Consider the following 23,077-nt stretch of genomic DNA (forward strand, 5'->3'; position numbering starts at 1 on the left):
GATTTAGATGAGAAGAACCCTATTGCAGTATACTTAAGTTGCACATCAGCAAAACTAATTAGTTTTGGTTAAAAGCACATATGTGATGATGGCCTACTACATAAAGGAAGGGTGGATGGCCTGCAGTTTGTAGATGGAATTGATGGTAAAACAAAGGTTGCAATTCACTTCTTACACTATATCTTACCTTATGTCTTAGAGTCAAGCTTGCATCAAAATGTGCTTGCTTCTTTTAGTTCTCTCTCAGCCTTAAGTTATTTCATTTGTACTATGTTGTCCCTAGCCATCGTCTCTTTCAAACTACACAGACTTAAGGCTGGATCATCTTGCTTCTTCAGCACAGGCCATCAGAGGCGGAACTAACAGTTCAAACAATGGGGCTAAGCTACTGCTTGAGCCATTACAAGAAAATATTGATAAACTGTGCATTTTAAAAACATATTGGTCAAACACCAGCGGTAGGTTTCTGCCACAATTCTCGACTTGCTGCTATTGAAACTACAGCGCTACTATTGTTATTTTAAAACTTTTCCTGCTACTTTTAATATCGGTTAGCCTCATTGCCGTTTTTAGGACTAGTGATTTCCCTTTGCACGTGACACTTTATTTAGAGCTCCGGTGCACTTCTTCGGCTCCTGTTTCTTCGCTAGGGAACGCTATAGGAAAACATTTTTGAGATGTCCTTTGAATTTTACAAAGGAGGGGATAGTTCTGATGTAGTGGGGAATAGAGTTCCAGATTTTAGGTGCGTTACTCGCGACGGACCTGGCCGCAGTTTTTTTGTTTGCGTGCTTTCAGCTGGATAAGTAGTAGAGTGTTCGCGCTCCTGAGGATCCTGGTCTGACTGGATTTTTTGAGTTTGATGCCAGGTATTCAGGTTTGCCTGTGTGAAGGGCTTTGTGCGTGAGGCAGGCTGTTCTGAAACTGGCACACAATTCAACTGGGAGCCATTTTAGTTCTGAGTGCGGGTGAGATATGGCCGGATTTCTTCACTCCTGTGACCATTCTGGCTGCTGCATTTAGAGTTGTTTTGAGGGGAGCAAGGTGTGCCTTTGATGTGCCTGAGAGTGCTGCAATCCCATAGTCTAATCTAGATAACACCGATGCTTGGGTGGCTTGTTTGAGGTCATTGGTTGGGATGAAAGGCTTTATTTTGTTCAGTAGCTTCAGGTTAGGGAAGGCGCTTTTGGCGGAGTTCTTAATGTGTTTGTTCAGGTTCAGTTTTGGGCCTAGAGTGATACCTAGTGATTTTACAGAGTCCGCCAGGGTGAGGTCCCCTTTGAGTGCATCTATTGCTTTTAGCCATTCCGCAATTTGGGGGTTCTCTTCTTTGTTAGAAATGAGGAGTATTTCAGTCTTGTCTTGATTCAGTTTTAGGTGGTTACTTGACAGCCAGTGTTGGACTTCTTTAAGCATGCCATTGAGTCTCTGAATGTCTTCAATGGAGCTGGTTTCCAGATAGATCTGTGTGTCGTCAGCATACAGATGGAATGGGATGTTGGCTTTTCTGAGTAGGGTTGTAAGTGGTTCCATGTAAATGTTGAAAAGTTGTGGGGAGAGCACTGAACCTTGGGGGGACTCCCCTGCTGATACGGTGTAGATCAGACAAAAAGTTTTAGATTTTTATCCTTTGGGTGCGGTTGTGAAGGAAGGAGGAGAACCAGTGTAAGACCACCTCATCTAGACCTGCCCTTTCTTGAAGCACCTTAATGAGGAGTTTGTGATCGACCGTGTCGAAAGCTGCTGATAGGAATGAGAAGGCAGCATTTGTCCGCATCCAGTGATTTGTGGCCATCATCAATGACGTTGAGGATTGTGGTTTCCGTGCTGCAGCCTTTTCTGAAGCCCGATTGATAGGCATCGAGGTGGTTGATGCTATTCAGGTATTGAGTTAGTTGAACAAAGTCCTACTTTGTTCATGCTATATTTGACCCCCTTAGCTGATATCATCAAGCAGTTTGGCTTCTCATTGGTCTCCTACGCAGACGATTCCCAGATTGTGGTGTCCATCTCAAGCAATGTGGAGGATACCGCTGCTCGTTTTAATCAATGTATGTCTCACGTAGACAACTGGATGAGCTCAAACAGCCTAAAACTCAATGGAAGTAAAACAGAGGTTCTGTTGATGGGATCCAATACCTCTTTTTGGTCACAGAACTGGTGGCCTCTGGACATGGGAACTCTATTCCAGTGCACAAGGTTAAGAACCTGGGCATCATCTGTGACGACAGACTTACCTTTCATCATCAAATTAATAAAGTCGCCTCTCAGGTTCACTGAACACTGAAGTTAATCCGGAAAGTGAGACCATTTATTCCCCCAGATGCAGTACAAACAATAGTGCCAAGTTTAGCAATGTCCAGACTGGACTATGGAAATGCCCTTTATTTGGGCATTCAGAAACAGCACTTGCTGAAACTTCAGCGGGAGCAAAATGCTGCCGCCAGGCTGCTACTAAACATTACTAAGTACGAGTCCGTTTCTCAAGGCTTGAAAACTCTTCATTGGCTCCCAGTAAAGAGTAGAACGGAGTTTACATCTCTATGCCTGGAGTATAAAGCTGTTCATGGAACAGGACCTGTGTACCTGAAACAGCATTTTGCATGGTATCATCCTGGTAGAACACTATGCTCAGCGCACAGTAAACATCCTCAGATACCCAAATTTAGGAAAGCTTGCTGGGGAGGAAGCAGCTTTATCCTGAACACCGCTAAATTGTGGAACATGCTCCCTCTAGCCATTAAAAACTGTCCAACTCTGCTTTCCTTCAGAAAGTTCTGAAAACTTTGCTCTTTTCAAACTGAACCCTTTGCCTTCTTTCTTTACTGGCAGATTCCTCCGTTGCAGCGCCTAGACCCCTTGGGCGTTCAAGCACTACATAAATCTCAAACTCAATCAATCAAACCAGACATGATTACAAGAAACATGTTTTAGTGGAGTTTACAATGTTTATAGACTACTGGCATGTTTTAGTAGATTTGAAAATATTTAATAGGCTGACATCTTAAAAAAAAGTGACTAAGTGATTTTATAATTAAAAATCAGCTTCTAAAGATTCCAATAATAAACACTGCAGAACCAGTTAACACAAAGTTCTCTAGTATTCAATTTTTCATAGATTCACATGCGATACGAGAGAAATTAAGGAATCAACAGTGACTTGACAGGCACAATAGATCAAATTGCATGGGTCAAATGTTTTGGGCTAAGAACACATCATTCTAATATCTTATGGAATTTGTGTTGGCAGCCCCTGCTTTTGTATGCAGCCCTTTTTGCTGCCATGTAGAGGTCCAATCCCGTTTCCATTCCTCCATGTTTGGTATCTCTGAGACCTCCTCCCCCCCCCCCCCCCCCCCCCCCGTCTTTGGTCAGGTCCCCGTTTGCTTACACCAGACCCAAATTACAGAATTTTATTGTAAATTGTGGGAGAGCCACGTCATTGGGCATGCACAGGAGAGCATATTTAGTGTCCTCAGGTAGTGTTGTCCTGTTACTTTTGCTAGTTATAGGAATAGCTTTTGTCAGTATGAGTGTTTAACTGGACACGGCCAGAGTGAATGCAAAATATTTCCTCACTGTCCGGTGCACCTCAAACAATCTGATGGCACCACTCTACCCATTTTATGTAGGCGAACTATCGTTATAAATCTGGTGGAGGATGTTAGATTGAACGAGTCTCAGCCTGGAACTAATTGCTACTTCTCTTTGAAACATTAGTGCAGACTCCCATTCTAGGTCATCCAGTTTCCCAGTTCGTTTTCTCATTTGGTTCCAAGTTTCCTTAGGGTGTTGGACATATAATTATTGATTGTATTATATTCAAAGGAAACTGCCTTCTCTGGTATCTGCCCCATCAAGAGTCTCCCTTTCAGTGATGCATACTCTGGGAGATGCACAAGTTAAATAAGTCACAAGAGATCTCTGGGCAACAGAAATCGAGAGCCTAGCTACTAACTATAGTCCTATTCACAACATTCAATGGGGTTGGAATAGTGTGTATAGTGGTAGAAAACGAGAATTGCTCTTTTTCTTGTTGTCCCCTCACTCACCAGGGTTGCCCCACAGTGACATGCTTCATCATTGGGGCCATCCCAGTCCGCTGTGGACTGGGGCGTGCTGCGACTTGCGAATTACGTAGGAGCACTTTTAAATTCTTGACTATGTGTGGTGCGAAGGTAGTGATGTGATGGAGTGGGGTTATGTGTAAATTGTTAAAATTACCTGCCTAGTAAGGTTTAATTAGTTTATTCTTGCTTCCAGGTGGTAGAGTTAAAAACGGGGTTCAAGTATATACCCAAAAGGCAATGTATTTAGGTGTACCTATCAACTCCTGTCAACATGTTTCGTGCATCCCCCAAGCACTTCCTCAGGACTACACAGGAACCAGCCCTGTGTTCGCCACTCCTAAAAGACGCTGCAATGAGCTAAATGGTGAAAGATGCTGCAACCAAAATTAATGCATGCATACAGTACCTACGTAACCAATTGAATTACGTGGTTCCTGTAAGACAAAAAACATAGCTTAATAGTCACGGGGTAGTCATGACCCCCAGTGTATGTACACAGAAATCACACACATAGGACGAAAAAAGAAGAACAGTGATTATATTCCCTGTGGTCCTAAGAGAACGTTTTCCTGCATAAAAAACGTGGTTTGCACCTTGTGGTATAAAAGCAGGCACTCATCCCACTAGCACACTCATACATTTCGTTTTTACATACATGTGGTAGGGCCTAGCTGTGCCCCATGGACTCGGAGGGTTTCAGTATCCCGGCAATCTGTAATGTCGGGAGGAAGCAAAATATTACCAGGTTGTTTCGTTGTTAAAAAAAGAGACCTACGAGGCTATGTGTCTCGTGCTCCGTGATCGGCAACAAACTGGGTTGCAAAGAAACTCCGTCTGTTAAACACTGATTTGCATGGCATTATCAGCACTTACTTGCCAACTGGATACCTCCCTCGTTTGCACCTACTCGCGCGTCTCCGGTCCGAATGTTGTATGACCGGGGGCGCCGGGCTGCTTTTAGCTTTCCTTTCGCCTCCCACTTCCGCGTTGTTCCCGACAAAGACTAGAGCGCGCTGAGACATGCGCGATCGGTTTTGGCGGCCATGTTTGGTGTATGGAAGTCATTCCAATACGGATTTTTTTGTTAAGGGGCTTGACTATTTCCCTATTTTTATAATTTACAGCGTAACGCAGCTTTTTCTTGTTTTTATCAGTTTAGTTTGGCAAATTAAAAAAAAAAAAGTATTAAGTGATCAGAAAGTATCGAAACCATATATAAAATATATACAAATAATTATCGAGTGGTTGGATCATGTTTTTTTTCATTTTATACCTCTTAACGTTTCCGTTTAGATTGGTATTTTGATGAGGTTACTCTGGATGTCAGTACTGGGCCAACTAGATAGGAGACTTCCAGTGAGTCAGATTATGTGAATTGTCCCCACGGGATATCATCATTTAGGCCCACGATGTGAGAACGAAGTTTAAAAACCCAATGCTGTTCTTTTTCTAAGAGTTTTTTCTCCATGTCAGTGTGTGGCTGTTGTGTTTCAAGGACCACCCAACGCATGTCATTTGGGGTGTGTCCTTTTTCCAGGAAGTGTGTAGTCATTTTTGTGTTGGAATGTTTACACCTAAAATTACTGCGGTGTTCCACCATACGTGTATTGACCTTCCTGGTGGTCATGCCAATGTAGTGAAGGTTACACATGCAAGTAATCATATAGACTACCCCTGTTGTGTTACAGTTTGAGTATGCCCTTAGTTCCCAGGTCAAACCATTGTTGCAGGTGACTTGTTTTGTTGCTGTGGTTAGATGACACACACTGCAGTTTGAACAAGGGTAGTGTCCTGATGGTAGTGGGTGTAGGCGACGTATTGGGCCTTCCGTACCTTTGGGGCGTGTGTGGACTAATAAGTCCTTCAAGTTTTTCCCTTTGCGGTGGCTAAACATTGGCTGGGTAAGGTTTAAGCCACCACTATTAAGTGTTCTTCAATGCTTTTAAACAATTTTTGTTACTTTTTCTGAAGCCACATTGTAGGTGGTAACACAAATCGGTCTCCTGTTGGTGTCATTTTCAGACTCTTCCCTGGGTTTTGGTTCCAGAAGGGCGTCTATTGTTATTTGACGCTCTCTTTTTTGCTTTTGACACGATCTGGCGAGGGTAATTTCTCTGTAGTAATTTTGTGCTTAATTCTTTCGCTTGCGTCTCACAATCCCGTTTCTCTGAGCAGTTGCGCCTCAGGCGTAAAAACTGCCCGAAGGGTAAATTCTCCCTCAATTGCCTTGGATGGAAACTGTCAAATTTCAACGAACAATTTCTAGCCGTGGCTTTGAAATGTGTAGTGGTGGTCAGTTTCCCACCCTCTGCTTGGATATTTAGATCCAAGAAGACCAATTTTTCTCTGCTCATTGTGGAGGTAAACTTCAGAAAGGGATCTTGTGAATTCAACCAGACCAGGAATAGGTCAACTTCCATTTCGTTTCCATTCCAGATGAGGATAACGTCATCAATATAACGCTTCCACATGTGGATGTGTCTTGAGTGGGGGTTATTTGGGATTAGGATTCTCTTCTTCTCCAGTTGGTGTACATACAACCCTGCCACACTCGGCGCGAATGTACTCCCCATGCTGGTTCCATGGGTTTGCCGATACAGAGTATGTTGGAAAAGAAAGAAGTTCTCGGTCAAGGCTAGGCGGCAGCATTCCAAAACTACATGTCTGGGTGTCTTATATTGCCACTCGCTTTCAAACAGAACTTCCTCTAGGATTTCTAGGGTTTCTTTGTGGGGCAAACTGGTGTAAAGACTCTCCCGATCGAGTCCAACTAGTATTTGTGTGGTTGGATCAAAGTCAGGCTCTTTGATTAAGCATACCACCGCTTTGGTGTCTTGTAGATATGTCTCAGTTTGTTGCACTAAAGGTCGTAGAAAGGCGTCTGCAAACTTTGACAGGGGCTCGAGAATCGACCCAATCCCTGAGACAATCGGCCTCCCTGGTGGATCCTCCATTCTTTTGTGGATTTTTGGGATTGTGTAAAAATACGGTATCCTTGGGTGTTTGTTATCCAAAAAGTCTGCTTCTTTTTTAGAAAGCCAGTCATTTATCAAGGATTCTTCTACCATCCTCGCAATTTCGATTCTCAAACGTTCCGTCGGATCCTCAGTCAAGATCTCGTAATTTCGTTGGTCAGCCAGAAGTCGGAGACATTCGGAATTGTAATCTTTAGAGTTTTGTACCACTGTCGCTCCGCCCTTATCAGCCGGTTTAATTGTAAGGCTGGTATCGTTGGACAATTGTTGTATTGCTTCCTTTTCAGAATTGCTAGTATTGTAAAAAGTTCTTGATGACCCAGGGTCTAACTCCATCACATCCTTTAGAATCGCTTTTTCGAAAGCCAGGAGTTCCACTGGTAGACATGCTGCTGGGGGGGTAAAAAGTGGATTTATTCTTTAGCCAAGTATCACTTGAGGCTCCCACCGGTTGCGGTTTGTCCCTAAAGTACACTTGTAACTTGATACTGCGAGTGAACTCCTTCAGCTCACAGTATAACTTGAATTTATCCAAATTTGTAGTTGGGACAAAACCCAAACCCTTTTCTAAAACATTTATCTGATCTTGGGTAAGGACTTTGTCTGAAAGGTTGACTACCAGACTCAAAGGTTGCTGGTTGAGGGTGCGCTCACAGGACCTTGACTCCTCGTGTGGGTCCTGCCTGTTTCCAAGGGTTGTGCCCATTGGGACAACACCCAGGCATCGGGCATGCAACAGCAGCCTTTTTTAGGGAGAGGCAAAAAGCCGGGAAGAGGAAAAACCAGAGGCCAACAGGTGCAATGGGCACAACCCTTGGAAACAGGCAGGACCCACACGAGGAGTCAAGGTCCTGTGAGCGCACCCTCAACCAGCAACCTTTGAGTCTGGTAGTCAACCTTTCAGACAAAGTCCTTACCCAAGATCAGATAAATGTTTTAGAAAAGGGTTTGGGTTTTGTCCCAACTACAAATTTGGATAAATTCAAGTTATACTGTGAGCTGAAGGAGTTCACTCGCAGTATCAAGTTACAAGTGTACTTTAGGGACAAACCGCAACCGGTGGGAGCCTCAAGTGATACTGGGCTAAAGAATAAATCCACTTTTACCCCCCCAGCAGCATGTCTACCAGTGGAACTCCTGGATTTCAAAAAAGCGATTCTAAAGGATGTGATGGAGCTAGACCCTGGGTCATCAAGAACTTTTTACAATACTAGCAGGTCTGAAAAGGAAGCAATACAACAATTGTCCAACGATACCAGCCTTACAATTAAACCGGCTGATAAGGGCGGAGCGACAGTGGTACAAAACTCTAAAGATTACAATTCCGAATGTCTCCGACTTCTGGCTGACCAACAAAATTACGAGATCTTGACTGAGGATCCGACGGAACATTTGAGAATCGAAATTGCGAGGATGGTAGAAGAAACCTTGATAAATGACTGGCTTTCTAAAAAAGAAGCAGACTTTTTGGATAACAAACACCCAAGGATACCGTATTTTTACACAATCCCAAAAATCCACAAAAGAATGGAGGATCCACCAGGGAGGCCGATTGTCTCAGGGATTGGGTCGATTCTAGAGCCCCTGTCAAAGTTTGCAGACGCCTTTCTACGACCTTTAGTGCAACAAACTGAGACATATCTACAAGACACCAAAGCGGTGTTATGCTTAATCAAAGAGCTTGACTTTGATCCAACCACACAAATACTAGTTGGACTCGATGTGGAGAGTCTTTACACCAGTTTGCCACACAAAGAAACCCTAGAAATCCTAGAGGACGTTCTGTTTGAAAGCGAGTGGCAATATAAGACACCCAGACATGTAGTTTTGGAATGCTGCCGCCTAGCCTTGACCGAGAACTTCTTTGTTTTCCAACATACTCTGTATCGGCAAACCCATGGAACCAGCATGGGGAGTACATTCGCGCCGAGTGTGGCAGGGTTGTATGTACACCAACTGGAGAAGAAGAGAATCCTAATCCCAAACAACCCCCACTCAAGACACATCCACATGTGGAAGCGTTATATTGATGACGTTATCCTCATCTGGAATGGAAACGAAATGGAAGTTGACCTATTCCTGGTCTGGTTAAATTCACAAGATCCCGTTCTGAAGTTTACCTCCACAATGAGCAGAGAAAAATTGGTCTTCTTGGATCTAAATATCCAAGCAGAGGGTGGGAAACTGACCACCACTACACATTTCAAAGCCACGGCTAGAAATTGTTTGTTGAAATTTGACAGTTTCCATCCAAGGCAATTGAGGGAGAATTTACCCTTCGGGCAGTTTTTACGCCTGAGGCGCAACTGCTCAGAGAAACGGGATTATGAGACACAAGCGAAAGAATTAAGCACAAAATTACTACAGAGAAATGACCCTCGCCAGATCGTGTCAAAAGCAAAAAAGAGAGCGTCAAATAACAATAGAGACGCCCTTCTGGAACCAAAACCCAGGGAAGAGTCCGAAAATGACACCAACAGGAGACCGATTTGTGTTACCACCTACAATGTGGCTTCAGAAAAAGTAACAAAAATTGTTAAAAAGCATTGGAGAACACTTAATAGTGGCGGCTTAAACCTTACCCAGCCAATGTTTAGCCACTGCAAAGGGAAAAACTTGAAGGACTTGTTAGTCCACACACGCCCCAAAGGTACGGAAGGCCCAATACGTCGCCTACACCCACTACCATCAGGACACTACCCTTGTTCAAACTACAGTGTGTGTCATCTAACCACAGCAACAAAACAAGTCACCTGCAACAATGGTTTGACCTGGGAACTAAGGGCATACTCAAACTGTAACACAACAGGGTTAGTCTATATGATTACTTGCACGTGTAACCTTCACTACATTGGCATGACCACCAGGAAGGTCAATACACGTATGGTGGAACACCGCAGTAATTTTAGGTGTAAACATTCCAACACAAAAATGACTACACACTTCCTGGAAAAAGGACACATCCCAAATGACATGCGTTGGGTGGTCCTTGAAACACAACAGCCACACACTGACATGGAGAAAAAACTCTTAGAAAAAGAACAGTGTTCGGTTTTTAAGCTTCGTTCTCACATCGTGGGCCTAAATGATGATATCCCGTGGGGACAATTCACATAATCTGACTCACTGGAAGTCTCCTATCTAGTTGGCCAAGTACTGACATCCAGAGTAACCTCATCAAAATACCAATCTAAACGGAAACGTTAAGAGGTATAAAATGAAAAAACCATGATCCAACCACTCGATAATTATTTGTATATATTTTATATATGTTTTCGATACTTTCTGATCACTTAATATTTTTTCAAAAAATGTTGCCAAACTAAACTGAAAAAAACAAGAAAAAGCTGCGTTACGCTGTAAATGATAAAAATAGGGAAATAGTCAAGCCCTTTAACAAAAAAATCCGTGTTGGAATTACTTCCATACACCAAACATGGCCGCCAAAACCGATCGCGCATGTCTCAGCGCGTTGTAGTCTTTGTCGGGAACAACGCAGAAGTGGGAGGCGAAAGGAAAGCTAAAAGCAGCCTGGCGCCCCCGGTCATACAACATTCGGACCGGAGACGCGCGAGTAGGTGCAAACGAGGGAGGTATCCAGGTGGCAAGTAAGTGCTGATAATGCCATGCAAATCTGTGTTTAACAGACGGAGTTTCTTTGCAACCCAGTTTGTTGCCGATCACGGAGCATGAGACACATAGCCTCGTAGGTCTCCTTTTTTTAACAACGGAACAACCTGGTAATATTTGCTTCCTCCCGACATTACAGATTGCCGGGATACTGAAACCCTCTGAGTCCATGGGGCGCAGCTAGGCCCTACCACATGTATGTAAAAACGAAATGTATGAGTGTGCTAGTGGGATGAGTGACTGCTTTTATACCATAAGGTGCAAACCACGTTTTTTATGCAGGAAAACGTTTTCTTAGGACCACAGGGAATATAATCACTGTTCTTCTTTTTTCGTCCTATGTGTGTGATTTCTGTGTACATACACTGGGGGTCATGACTACCCCGTGACTATTAAGCTATGTTTTTTGTCTTACAGGAACCACGTGATTCAATTGGTTACGTAGGTACTGTATGCAATCATTAATTTTGGTTGCAGCATCTTTCACCATTTAGCTCATTGCAGCGTCTTTTAGGAGTGGCGAACACAGGGCTGGTCCCTGTGTAGTCCTGAGGAAGTGCTTGGGGGATGCACGAAACATGTTGACAGGAGTTGATCGGTACACCTAAATACATTGCCTTTTGGGTATCCTAATACTTGAACCCCGTTTTTAACTCTACCACCTGGAAGCAAGAATAAACTATTTAAAGCCTACTAGGCAGGTAATTTTAACAATTTACACATAACCCCACTCCATCACATCACTACCTTCGCACCACACATAGTCAAGAATTAAAAGTGCTCCTACGTAATTCGCAAGTCGCAGCACGCCCCAGTCCGCAGCGGACTGGGATGGCCCCAATGATGAAGCATGTCACCGTGGGGCAACCCTGGTGAGTGAGGGGACAACAAGAAAAAGAGCAATTTTCTTTTTCTACCACTATACACACTATTCCAACCCATTGAATGTTGTTAATAGGACTATAGTTAGTAGCTAGGCTCTCGATTTCTGTTGCCCAGAGATCTCTTGTGACTTACGTAATTTTGGAGGGTGAGCCTACGCCCATTTCTTCCCTCTACCTCCCTTTCTTTTGTGTTAAGATGCACAAGTTACTTACCTTCGGTAACGATATATCTGTAAGAAACAGTAGTTAGTATTAGATTCCTTACCTTAGAATATCCCCAGGCGTCAGTCTGGAACCGGAAACTTTTGCGTAGCAGTTCCCTTGTGCGTCGGTAGGCGTCGTCTGTGGCTCCGCGTCCGTCGTCGGCATGACGTCGCCGGAGTACTTAGACGCCGCCCTCGCGCGCGGACGTCAGTTCTTATACACAGCTTTTCCGCGCCAGAAACGCAGAGCCATGATAAAAACCAACATTGGTGCCATGAAACTAGGGCCCTGAAAGGGGATGACCTTAACCCTAGATATTGGTTCGCAGAACGGGGAGGATGGGTGGGGCGGTAAGGAATCTAATACTAACTACTGTTTCTTACAGATATATCGTTACCGAAGGTAAGTAACTTGTGCATCTGAAAGAAACAGGTTAGTATTAGATTCCTTCCTTAGAATAGATACCCCAGCAATACCAACCCCAGGGGTGGGTCTGTGAACCAATGATCACACCAGAAAGTCCTGGAGGACGGAACGGCCAAAGAAGCCATCCCTCCGGACTTGGCTGTCCAGGCAGTAGTGTCTTGCGAACGTGTGCAGCGAGGCCCACGTAGCTGCCTGACAGATGTCCTGCAAGGGGACTCCCCGGCCCAGGGCAGTAGTAGCCGCCGTGGCCAGAGTGGAATGGGCCCTCAGTCCAACAGGAGGCTCCTTCTTAGCCAAAGAGTAGCATGCCTTGATGCACAACACGACCCCCCGAGAGATGGTCCGTTTGTGCACCGCCCGCCCCTTCTTAGCGCCCACGTAACCAAAAAAGAGTTGGTCATCCACCCGGAACTGGCGTGTGCGATCCAGATAGTATGACAGCGCACGTTTTGGGTCCAGACGGTGGAGCCGCTCTTCCTCTTTAGAGGGATGCGGAGGCGGAAAGAAGGTGGGCAAGGTGATGGACTGCCCGATGTGGAAGGCTGTGACTACCTTGGGCAGGAAAGAGGGTCTTGCCCGCAACACAACCTTGTCCGGATGGACGGAAAGGAAAGGAGGTTTAGAGGAAAGAGCCTGGAGCTCACTCATTCTCCTGGAAGAGGTGATGGCAACCAGGAAAGCAGTCTTAAGTGTAAGAAGACGGAGAGGACAGTTATGAAGCGGCTCAAAAGGAGCGCACATCAGGTAAGTTAGAACCCGGTTCAAGTCCCACTGGGGCATCACGAAAGGAACAGGGGGGGGAACATATGAATGATGCCCTTCAAGAATCTGTTAACAATCGGGGACTTGAACAAAGAAGGCTGATCAGGTAGCCTCAAGAAGGCAGAAAGGGCAGAAAGGTAGCCCTTGATAGTGCCCAGAGCAGAGCCCTGCTGGGCAAGAGAAAGAAGGAAGAGGAGAACCTCAGAAAGGGGGGCAGAGAGTAGATCCACAGCCTTTGCTGTGCACCATGCCACAAATCTGTTCCACCTGCAGGCGTATACCGACTTTGTGGAGGGACACCTGGCTGCCAGAATCACATTACAAATTTCAGGAGGCAAGTCAAATGGCCTCAACTGTCGCTGTTCAATCTCCAAGCATGGAGGTGGAGACTGGACAGGTTCGGATGGAGGACCGTCCCCTGCTGCTGCGACAGAAGGTCCTTCTGAAGAGGCAGACGAATCGGGGGATCGACAGACATGCTGAGTAGCTCTGGATACCAATATCTTCGTGCCCAGTCCGGAGCCACAAGGATTACTTGAGCCCGGTCGCGCCTGATCTTCTTCAGCGCTCTGGGCAGAAGTGGTATAGGCGGAAAGGCGTACAACAGACTGCAGCTCCACTCGTGACGAAAAGCGTCTCCGAGCGAGTGCCGCCTTGGAAATTCCAACGCGCAGAACTGATGACATTGCACGTTCTCTTCTGTGGCGAATAGATCTAACCAAGGCTCTCCCCACTGCTGAAAGAGGCCTTGCGCCACGTCCGAGTTCAGACGCCATTCGTGATCCATCATGCACCGACGGCTGAGTTCGTCCGCCCTGGCATTCAGGGAACCTGCCAGGTGTTGAACCACCAGGGTCACGCCCTGATGTTCCAGCCACTGCCAGAGGCGCAGAGCCTCCTGGCATGGGGTCCACGACCCCACCCTGCCCTGTTTGTTGCGGTTGTGTTGTCCATGAACACCTGCACAACACTCCCCCGGACAGAGGGGAGGAATGCCTTCAGTGCAAGCCGGATCGCTCGCAGCTCCAGAAGGTTGATATGGAGCTGGGACTCCGCCGGAGACCAGAGGTCTCTGATCTCCGCCTCTCCCATGTGGCCTCCCCAGCCCAGGAGGGACGCGTCCGTTACAACTACGTGCTCCGGTTGGGGTAGGGAGAGGGATTTGCCGCTGACCCAATCGCGGTCCGTGAGCCACCACTGCAACTGTCTTGCAGTGCCATCCGACATCAAGACATGGTCGGACAAGTTGTCCTGATGCTGGGCCCACTGAAACTTCAGGTCCCACTGCAGAGCCTGCATCTGCCACCGGGCGTGATGCACCAGAAGGATGCGGGAGGCCATCAGCCCCAGAAGCTACAGCGTCAACCTGACCGAGACTCAGGATAACGGCTGAAAGATCGGAATCAGAGCCTGAATACCCCGAACCCGCTGTTCGGGAGGATAAACCCGAAACTGCGCCGAGTCTAGAACCGCTCCGATGAAGAGGAGCTTCTGAGAGGGACACAGGTGTGACTTCGGCACATTGATGAAGAACCCCAGCAGGTGCAGGAGGTCAGCCGTAGTCTGGAGGTGGCTGACGACTGTCTGGGGTGAGCCCGCCTTCAACAACCAGTCGTCAAGGTAGGGGAAGACTGAAACCCCTAACCTGCGCAGATGAGCTGCGACCACCGCCATCACTTTCGTGAACACCCGTGAGGCGCTGGCAAGGCTGAAGGGGAGCACGGTAAACTGAAAGTGCTCGTGGCCTACCGTGAACCGCAGGTAATGCCGGTGGGCCGGCAGGACGGGGATGTGAAAAGAAGCGTCCTGCAAGTCCAACGCTACCATCCAGTCTCCAGGGTCCAGGGCAGCTAAGACCTGAGCCAGTGTCAGCATCTTGAACTTCTCCTTCCGGAGGAAGCCGTTGACGTTCTGTAGGTCCAAGATAGGGCGTAGGCCCCCTTTGCCCTTCTTGGGTACCAGAAAGTAGTGGGACTAACAACCACACCCTACTTTTGGCCCAGGAACGCGCTCAATGGCCCCCCTTGGCCAAGAGGGCCGTTACTTCCTCTTGTAGAAGTTTCAAGTGATCCCCCGACACGCAGTGGTACTGTGGTGGCATGGCTGGAGGGGACACCTCGAAGGGGAAGGAGTAGCCCCTTCTGACGATTTGCAGCACACACCTGTGCGATGTGACAGTGCGCCAGTGGTGGTGGTGATGGCGGACCCTGCCCCCCACTGGCGTCACATGGGCCTGAAAGCACGGACTAGGAGGGTTTTGAGGTGGATGCTGCAGGGGCAGGTGTGAACTGGCGTCGCTATTGTCCCAGACCGCCGCCACGTCGGTTTCCACGTCCGCCACCGTGCTGGATGGTAGTCTGCTACCCGTGGCTGGCAGGACGTGTGGGGGCGCCCCATCCTTGGCCACGAAAGGGGTGAAAGGAAGCAGTTTGCTGGCGCGGGGCCGAGAGGCCCAAGGACTTGGCCGTAGCCCTGGAGTCCTTAAAGCTCTCAAGCGCATGGTCTGACTTGTCGCCAAAGAGGCGTCGGCCATCAAACGGCATGTCCATAAGGGTGTGTTGGACATCAGCCAAAAAGTTGGCGGACCTCAACCAGGCGTGGCGACGAATCGTTACCATCGTTGCCATCGCTCTGCCCAGTGAGTCAGTGGTATCCAGCCCACACCGGATGGAATACAGTGCTGCATCTCGACCCTCCGCATGGGCTTGGGTGAGTTTAGTCCGAACCTCCTCCGGACATTGTGGCAGCACGTCTGCGACCGTGTTCCACAGAGAGTGGGTGTAACGGCCCAAGAGGCATGCGGTGTTGACTGACCGCAAACCCAAACTCAGGAAGGAGAATACCTTCTTCCCGTATTGCTCATACCTCTTGGATTCCCGATCGGGGGAGCCGACAGGAATGCGGTCTGGAAGTTAGAGGCCTGGATGACCAGGCTCTCTGGGGTGGGTGGACAGGGAGCAAGGGTCGTCCGGAGCCGGGCGGTGGCGCCTGGCCACGTTCCTATCTACAGGCAGACCTGTAGCGGGCTTGGACCAAGTGCCCAGAAGAACGTCTGACAAAGCCTCACTAAAAGGCAGCAGAGGCTCGGCCGAGCTGGTCTGCGGTTTAAGGACCTCGGTGAGGAGGTTAGGCCTCACGGACGCGACGGGGAGCTCAAAGCCCAAGGCCTTGGCAGCCTGCGTCAGCACCACACTATAGGCAGCCCCCTCCTCTGTAGCCACGGTAGGAGGGGAGACAAAACCAGTGTCGGGCGAAGTGTCCAGACCACTGGCCTCCCCAAGCTCACCTGTCCAGTCCTGAAAAGACTGACACTCATGTGTCAGAGGGTCCTCGGTCCCCACCCAATCCCCCTCGTCACCAGTCGCCTGGTACTCAGGCTCAAAGGACGGGGCCGGGTCGTAGAAGTAAAATTCTCCCATCAGCGTCGAGAGCGGCGCCGGACCCGAATCGAGGGTAGGACCGGGGACGGCGGCGTCCTGGGACGGCGCCGGGGCGACATCTGGGGACTGGCGCCGGCGAGGTCATGAGGTTGACCGGCGGCGACCCAGATCCGGATCCGGCGGGGCCCTGCAGTGTCTGGTCCGAAGTCGCCGACAGCGTCAGGGCCGAAGCACCCAACAGCGCCGGGGCTGAAGCACCCGACCCGCTGGGGGACCCAGTCGGGCCGCTTGGCCCGAAGGCACCGCGGAACCCGACGGAGGAGTGAGCGACCTCATGGCCATGGAAGGCCTCGATCTCCTCCAGCATCGCGTGCTGCCCAGGGACCGGTGGGTATGGAGCAGGCTGCGACGCGTGCGGCTCCGGCGGTGCCGCCCCGGCCACGTCGCGCGAGCGTCGGGGGGGGGGGGTCAGACGAGCGATGTCACCTCTTCAACTTCTTACCGGAGGACTTCGAGCCCGAAGACGGATGATGACTCCCGGAACTGTGGTGACTCCGGCCCCGCGACGGGTCCCTCTACCTCCTTCCGGACCGGGACCTCGAGCGGCACGGGGCTGACTGCCGGAGCTTGAGTCGCTTGCGGGACCGCTCCCGTCTAGCTATGGACGTCAGAGCCCGGCAGTCGGCGCAGGACTTGTCGTCGTGGTCTGGGCCCAGACAGTGAAGACACCGGCGATGGGGGTCGGTAACCGACATCAGTCGTTTGCAATCGACGCAGTGTTTGAACCCGGGCATCCCTACCGGCACCGTCGGAGTCGAGAGCCTTCGAAAAGATGATCAAAAATGATCGAAAAAGTTAGTCAAAAATTGACTAGGGTACAACTTTTTCCAGATCAGCACTTGCTGGCACGGAAAAAAGAAGAACGGACGTCAGCGTGCGAGTGCGGCGTCTAAGTACTCCGGCGACATCATCCCGGCGCCAACTACGGACGCGGAGCCACAGACGACGCCTACCGACACGCAAGGGTACTGCTACGCAAAAGTTTCCGGATCCAGTCTGACGCCTGGGGATATTCTAAGGTAAGGAATGTAAATCTAACCTGTTTCTTTCAGCTCTGCAGGTATTTGGAGAGGATGTTGTGCAGCGGGCAGAGCTGCCGACTCGGGGTTCGTGTCTCGGTGTCGAATTAACATCCTGTGATTCTGGGCAAATCACTTAATCTCCCTGTGCCCATGGACAGCACCTGGATACCCTCACGGTAGAATAGCTGCGCTGTATAAATCTACAAATTATAATTGTAGCATTGCATATCATGTAGCAGATACTCCCTTTGGAGGGACAAAAAGGACGTTAGGGAACCCCCTTCCAGTAGGTCACCAAATGTCACCATACGATCCCAGGCATTGAACCCTCTCAGCTTTCCAATTTCTTTAAAACTCCGCCCTGCCCAAAGTAATGTTTCTGCAGTGATTTTATGCGCCCATCCTAGACATCTGTTTGTCTTACATCACGCCTCGAGCATCATAGTTAACCAATTGACATTGTTTTGATAGACTCAAATTTTAGCCAATCAGAGACAAGCCCCGAGCCACTCTTCCCCTGCTGAGGCACCATATATCAAATTTCTAATCACATGTCGTGTATGAGGAAGCGTCCCAGAGCTTTGGTTAGTTGTTTCAGATTTGTCAACTTTTTACCTTTGCCTTCTCTCTAGGAAGGAAACATTGGACCTCTACAGCTCGGAGGTACCGTTTTTTTAAAGTATTTTACATCATGTCAGAGGGATCTAAGAAGAGATTTCTTTAGGCCCTGTAAGTCTTGTGGGATGCCAAGACTTTTCTCAGAGGATCCCAATGAAGATTGCCTATATTGTTTTCATTTCTCAACACAACCGTAAGGATTGTAAACAATGCAAAAAGAATTCTGCCAAAATATTAAAGTACAGGAAAGCCAGACTACTTTCGTCTCCAAAAGAAAAAGTCCTGTTCTGTATCAGGTTCTGATGAGGGTCAGAGCTGCTCTCCATTGGAGCGTTAATGCAACAATGATGACTCTACCTCATGTTACAAAGACCCAAAAAGACTCAAAGGTACTAGTAAAACCTCTGGGTCTGTGAAACTGATCACTAGGAACTCCTCTTCATGTTCCTTTCCAAGAGCACTAGCCTCATAAGGAACACCAGGGGGCACCATATCAGTGCCTATCTCTTTGGTCATTGATTTAACATATGCTTGATGACTATAATAGGCGCTTTCCAGAAGCAAATACGCCAGTACCACTCACTTTGATGCATCTGGCACGCCACCCTTACCTAAGAGTCCGATGGCTGTTCGCACGCAGGAGGACAGGACAGTGCTACCGCCCATTTTACCATTAGGAATGATTATATCGACAGTGACACACATGATCAACCCGAAGAGGATGAGCTACTTCATGACCCAGCTACATTGGGTCAGGAGTGGGACGACTAATTTGCCCCTTTATCACCTTCACCAGCAAATTCTCCTCCTGAGGACATAGGTGGGTCCCACGAATTGCTTGAATTTGCTTTCCAAAGGTTTGATCTGCCTCTCCCACTGAAACAGACAGACTGCTTTCTGTATGCTTTTAAGGACTAGGCAAGAAAATCCATCAGATCTAATCCCATTGTCAGCTATACTTGAGAAGAACGTCTTAAATTAATGAAAAACCCAGAATTGGTCACCGAAGGTATTCCTCGGCTACACAAACAAGCATTTGCAATGCCATAGGTCTCGCATTAGGAAAGTTTGAGCTATTGGTCTTGTAAATGACACATTTTTTATTTATGTGTTGGTTTTGAAAATAGCGAAATTAATAGCTTTGTCATTTACAATGCCAATACTTTTATCTTTTGCAAATGTGACACCTATAGCATTTGTAATGCAACATGTTTTGTATTTACGTGACTTAGATGTATTGATATTACAAATAACAATGGCTTTTAATTTTTTTTAATAATTAATACTTAAATAAAAGTTATTGTAATTTATAATGGCAATAGCTTAAACTTTTGTCAACTTTTGTGAAGATTATGTTCAGTGTATTTTATTGTGACGAAAATCCAAGAACAGAAGTGAAATATTAACATCTTTTTGTGACATTTGTAATAAAGCTTGAAAGATTGAGAGAACATATTTGAACCAGTTGTTGAATGGTTGCACAGATTGATACTGTGGTGGCGCTGAGTAATGTTGTGGTGGCGACGAGTGATGTTGTGGCGTTCAGTGATGCTGTAGTAGCGCATAGTGATGTTGTGGTGCCCCTGAGTGATGCTGTGGTGCCCCTGAGTGATGCTGTGGTGGCGCCATAGATAGAGTGAGGGCGATAGATAGATAGAGTGAGGGCGATAGATAGATAGAGTGAGGGCGATAGATAGATAGAGTGAGGGCGATAGATAGATAGAGTGAGGGCGATAGATAGATAGAGTCAGGGCGATAGATAGATAGAGTCAGGGCGATAGATAGCATGAGGGCGATAGATAGATGTGTGTGGTTGTGTGTGTGTGGTTGTGTGTGTATGGTTGTGTGTGTGTGAGGTTGTATGTGTGGTTGGGTGTGGTTGTGTCTGTGGTTGTGTCTGTGGTTGTGTCTGTGGTTGTGTCTGTGGTTGTGTCTGTGGTTGTGTCTGTGGTTGTGTCTGTGGTTGTGTCTGTGGTTGTGTCTGTGGTTGTGTCTGTGGTTGTGTCTGTGGTTGTGTCTGTGGTTGTGTCTGTGGTTGTGTCTGTGGTTGTGTCTGTGGTTGTGTCTGTGGTTGTGTCTGTGGTTGTGTCTGTGGTTGTGTCTGTGGTTGTGTCTGTGGTTGTGTGTGTGTGGTTGTGTCTGTGGTTGTGTGTGTGTGTGGTTGTGTGTGTGTGGTTGTATGTGTGTGGTTGTGTGTGTGTGGTTGTGTGTGTGTGCGTGGTTGTATGTATGTGTGTGTGCGGTTACAGAAGGATGTATGTGGAAGAGAGCAGCAGATCAGCACAGGAGAAGAGAACAGGGAGTTAGAGAAGGAGGCGGTGGAAGGGAACAGCGCTTCAACACGGGAGAAGAGAACAGGGAGTTGGAGAAGGGGGCGGCGTGGAAGAGAGCAGCAGATCAGCATGGGAGAAGAGAACAGGGAGTTAAAGAAGGAGGCGGGTGCAAGAGAGCAGCAGATCAGCACACGAGAAAAGAACATGGAGTTAAAGAAGGAGGCGGGATGGAAGAGAGCAGCAGATCAGCACAGGAGAAGAGAACAGGGAGTTAACAGGGAGTTAAAGAAGGAGGCGGGTGGAAGAGAACAGCAGATCGGCGCAGGAGAAGAGAACAGGGAGTTAGAGAAAGAGGCGGATGGAAGAGAACAGCAGATTAGCGCAGGAGAAGAGAACAGGGAGTTAAAGAAGGAGGTGGGGTGGAAGAGAGCAGCAGATCAGCACAGGAGAAGAGAACAGGAAGTTAGAGAAGGAGGTGGATGGAAGATAGCAGAAAGATCATCACAGTAGAAGAGAACAGGGAGTTAGAGAATGAGGCGGGAGGAAGACAACAGCAGATCAGCACAGGTGAAGAGACCAGGGAGTTAAGGAAGGAAGCGGGTGGAAGAGAACAGATTAGTACAGGAGAAGAGAAGAGGGAGTTAGAGAAGGAGGCGGTTGGAAGAGAACAGCAGTTCAGCACAGGAGAAGAGAAGAGACCAGGGAGTTAAAGAAGGAGGTGGGGTGGATGAGAGCAGCAGATCAGCACAGTAAAAGAGAACAGGGAGTTAAAGAAGGAGGTGGGTGGAAGAGAGCAGCAGATTAGCACAGGAGAAGAGAACAGGGAGTTAAAGAAGGAGGCGGCGTGGAAGAGAGCAGCAGAGCAGCAGAGCAGCACAGCAAAAGGGAACAGGGAGTTAGAGAAGTAGGCGGGTGGAAGAGAGCAGCAGATCAGCACAGGAGAAGAGAAGAGAACAGGGAGCTAGAGAAGAAGGCGGGTGGATGAGAGCAGCAGACCAGCTCGGGAGAAGAGAAGAGAACAGGGAGTTGGAGAAGGAGGTGGGTGGAAGAGAGCAGCATAACCGCACAGCAGAAGAGAACAGGGAGTTCAAGAAGGAGGCGGTGGAAGAGAACAGCAGATCGGCACAGGAGAAGAGAACAGGGAGTTAAAGAAGGAGGCAGGTGGAAGAGAGCAGCAGATCAGCACAGGAGAAGAGAACAGAGTTAAAGAAGGAGGTGGGGTGGAAGAGAGCAGCAGATCAGCACAGGAGAAGAGAACAGGGAATTAAAGAAGGAGGTGGGGTGGAAGAGAACAGCAGATCGGCACAGGAGAAGAGAACAGGGAGTTAGAGAAAGAGGCGGGTGGAAGAGAACAAAAGATTAGTACAGGAGAAGAAAACAGGGAGTTAAAGAAGGAGGCGGGTGGAAGAGAGCAGCAGATCAGCACAGGAGAAGAGAAGAGAACAGGGAGTTAGAGAAGGAGGCGGGTGGAAGAGAGCAGCAGATCAGCACAGGAGAAGAGAAGAGAACAGGGAGTTAAAGAAGGTGGTGGGGTAGAAGAGAGCAGCAGATCAGCACAGGAGAGAGAACAGGGAGTTAAAGAAGGAGGCGAGTGGAAGAGACCAGCAGATCAGCACGGGAGAAAAGAACATGGAGTTAAAGAAGGAGGCGGGGTGGAAGAGAGCAGCAGATCAGCACAAGAGAAGAGAACAGAGTTAAAGAAGGAGGTGGGTGGAAGAGAACAGCAGATCAGCACAGGAGAAAAGAACAGGGAGTTAGAGAAGGAGGCGGGGTGGAAGAGAACAGCATATTAGGACAGGAGAAGAGATCAGGGAGTTAGAGAAGGAGGCGGGTGAAAGAACAGCAGATCAGCACAGGAGAAGAGAAAGGGAGTTAAAGAAGGAGGCGGTGGAAGAGAGCAACAGATTAGCACAGGAGAAGAGAAGAGAACAGGGAGCTAGAGAAGAAGGCGGGTGGAAGAGAGCAGCAGATCAGCTCAGGAGAAGATAAGAGAACAGGGAGTTGGAGAAGGAGGTGGGTGGAAGAGAGCAGCATAACAGCACAGCAGAAGAGAACATGGAGTTAAAGAAGGAGGCGGGTGGAAGAGAGCAGCAGATCAGCACAGGAGAAGAGAACAGGGAGTTAAAGAAGGAGGTGGGGTGGAAGAGAGCAGCAGATCAGCACAGGAGAAGAGAACAGGGAGTTAAAAAGGAGGCGGGTGGAAGAGAACAGCAGATTAGCACAGGAGAAGAAAACAGGGAGTGGAAGAGAGCAGCAGATCAGCACAGGAGAAGAGAAGAGAACAGGGAGTTAGCAAAGGAGGTAGAGTGGAATAGAGCAGCAGATCAGCACGGGAGAAGAGAAGAGAACAGGGAGTTAGAAAGGAAGCAGGGTGGAAGAGAGCAGCAGATCAGCACGGGAGAAGAGAACAGGGAGTTAGAGAAGGAGGTGGGTGGAAGAGAGGAAGAGATCAGCACAGGAGAAGAGAACAGGGAGTTAAAGAAGGAGGTGAAAGAGCAGCAGATCAGCAGAAGTTAACAGGGAGTTAAAGAAGGAGGCTGGGTGGAAGAGAGCAACAGATCAGCACAGAAGAAGAGAAGAAAACAGGGAGTTAGAGAAGGAGGTGAGGTGGAAGAGAGCAGCAGATTAGCACAGGAGAAGAGAACAGGGAGTTAGAGAAGGAGGTGGGTGGAAGAGAAGGAGGCTAATAGATAGAGGGAGGGAGGGCGATAGATAGATAGAGGGAGGGCGATAGATAGATAGATAGAGGGAGGGCGATAGATAGATAGATAGA

The 23,077-nt window shown here is 48.1% G+C and overlaps 1 protein-coding gene across 1 annotated transcript in view; it reads right to left on the reverse strand.

Annotated features, from left to right (window-relative positions):
* Positions 1-23,077, reverse strand: part of MAPK12 (mitogen-activated protein kinase 12) — a 381,349-nt gene that overhangs the window by 2,748 nt on the left and 355,524 nt on the right. The gene's annotated exons all lie outside the window — the stretch shown is intronic.

This window comes from Lissotriton helveticus, chromosome 1_1, assembly GCF_964261635.1.
Source record: "Lissotriton helveticus chromosome 1_1, aLisHel1.1, whole genome shotgun sequence".
Classification (NCBI taxonomy): domain Eukaryota; kingdom Metazoa; phylum Chordata; class Amphibia; order Caudata; family Salamandridae; genus Lissotriton; species Lissotriton helveticus.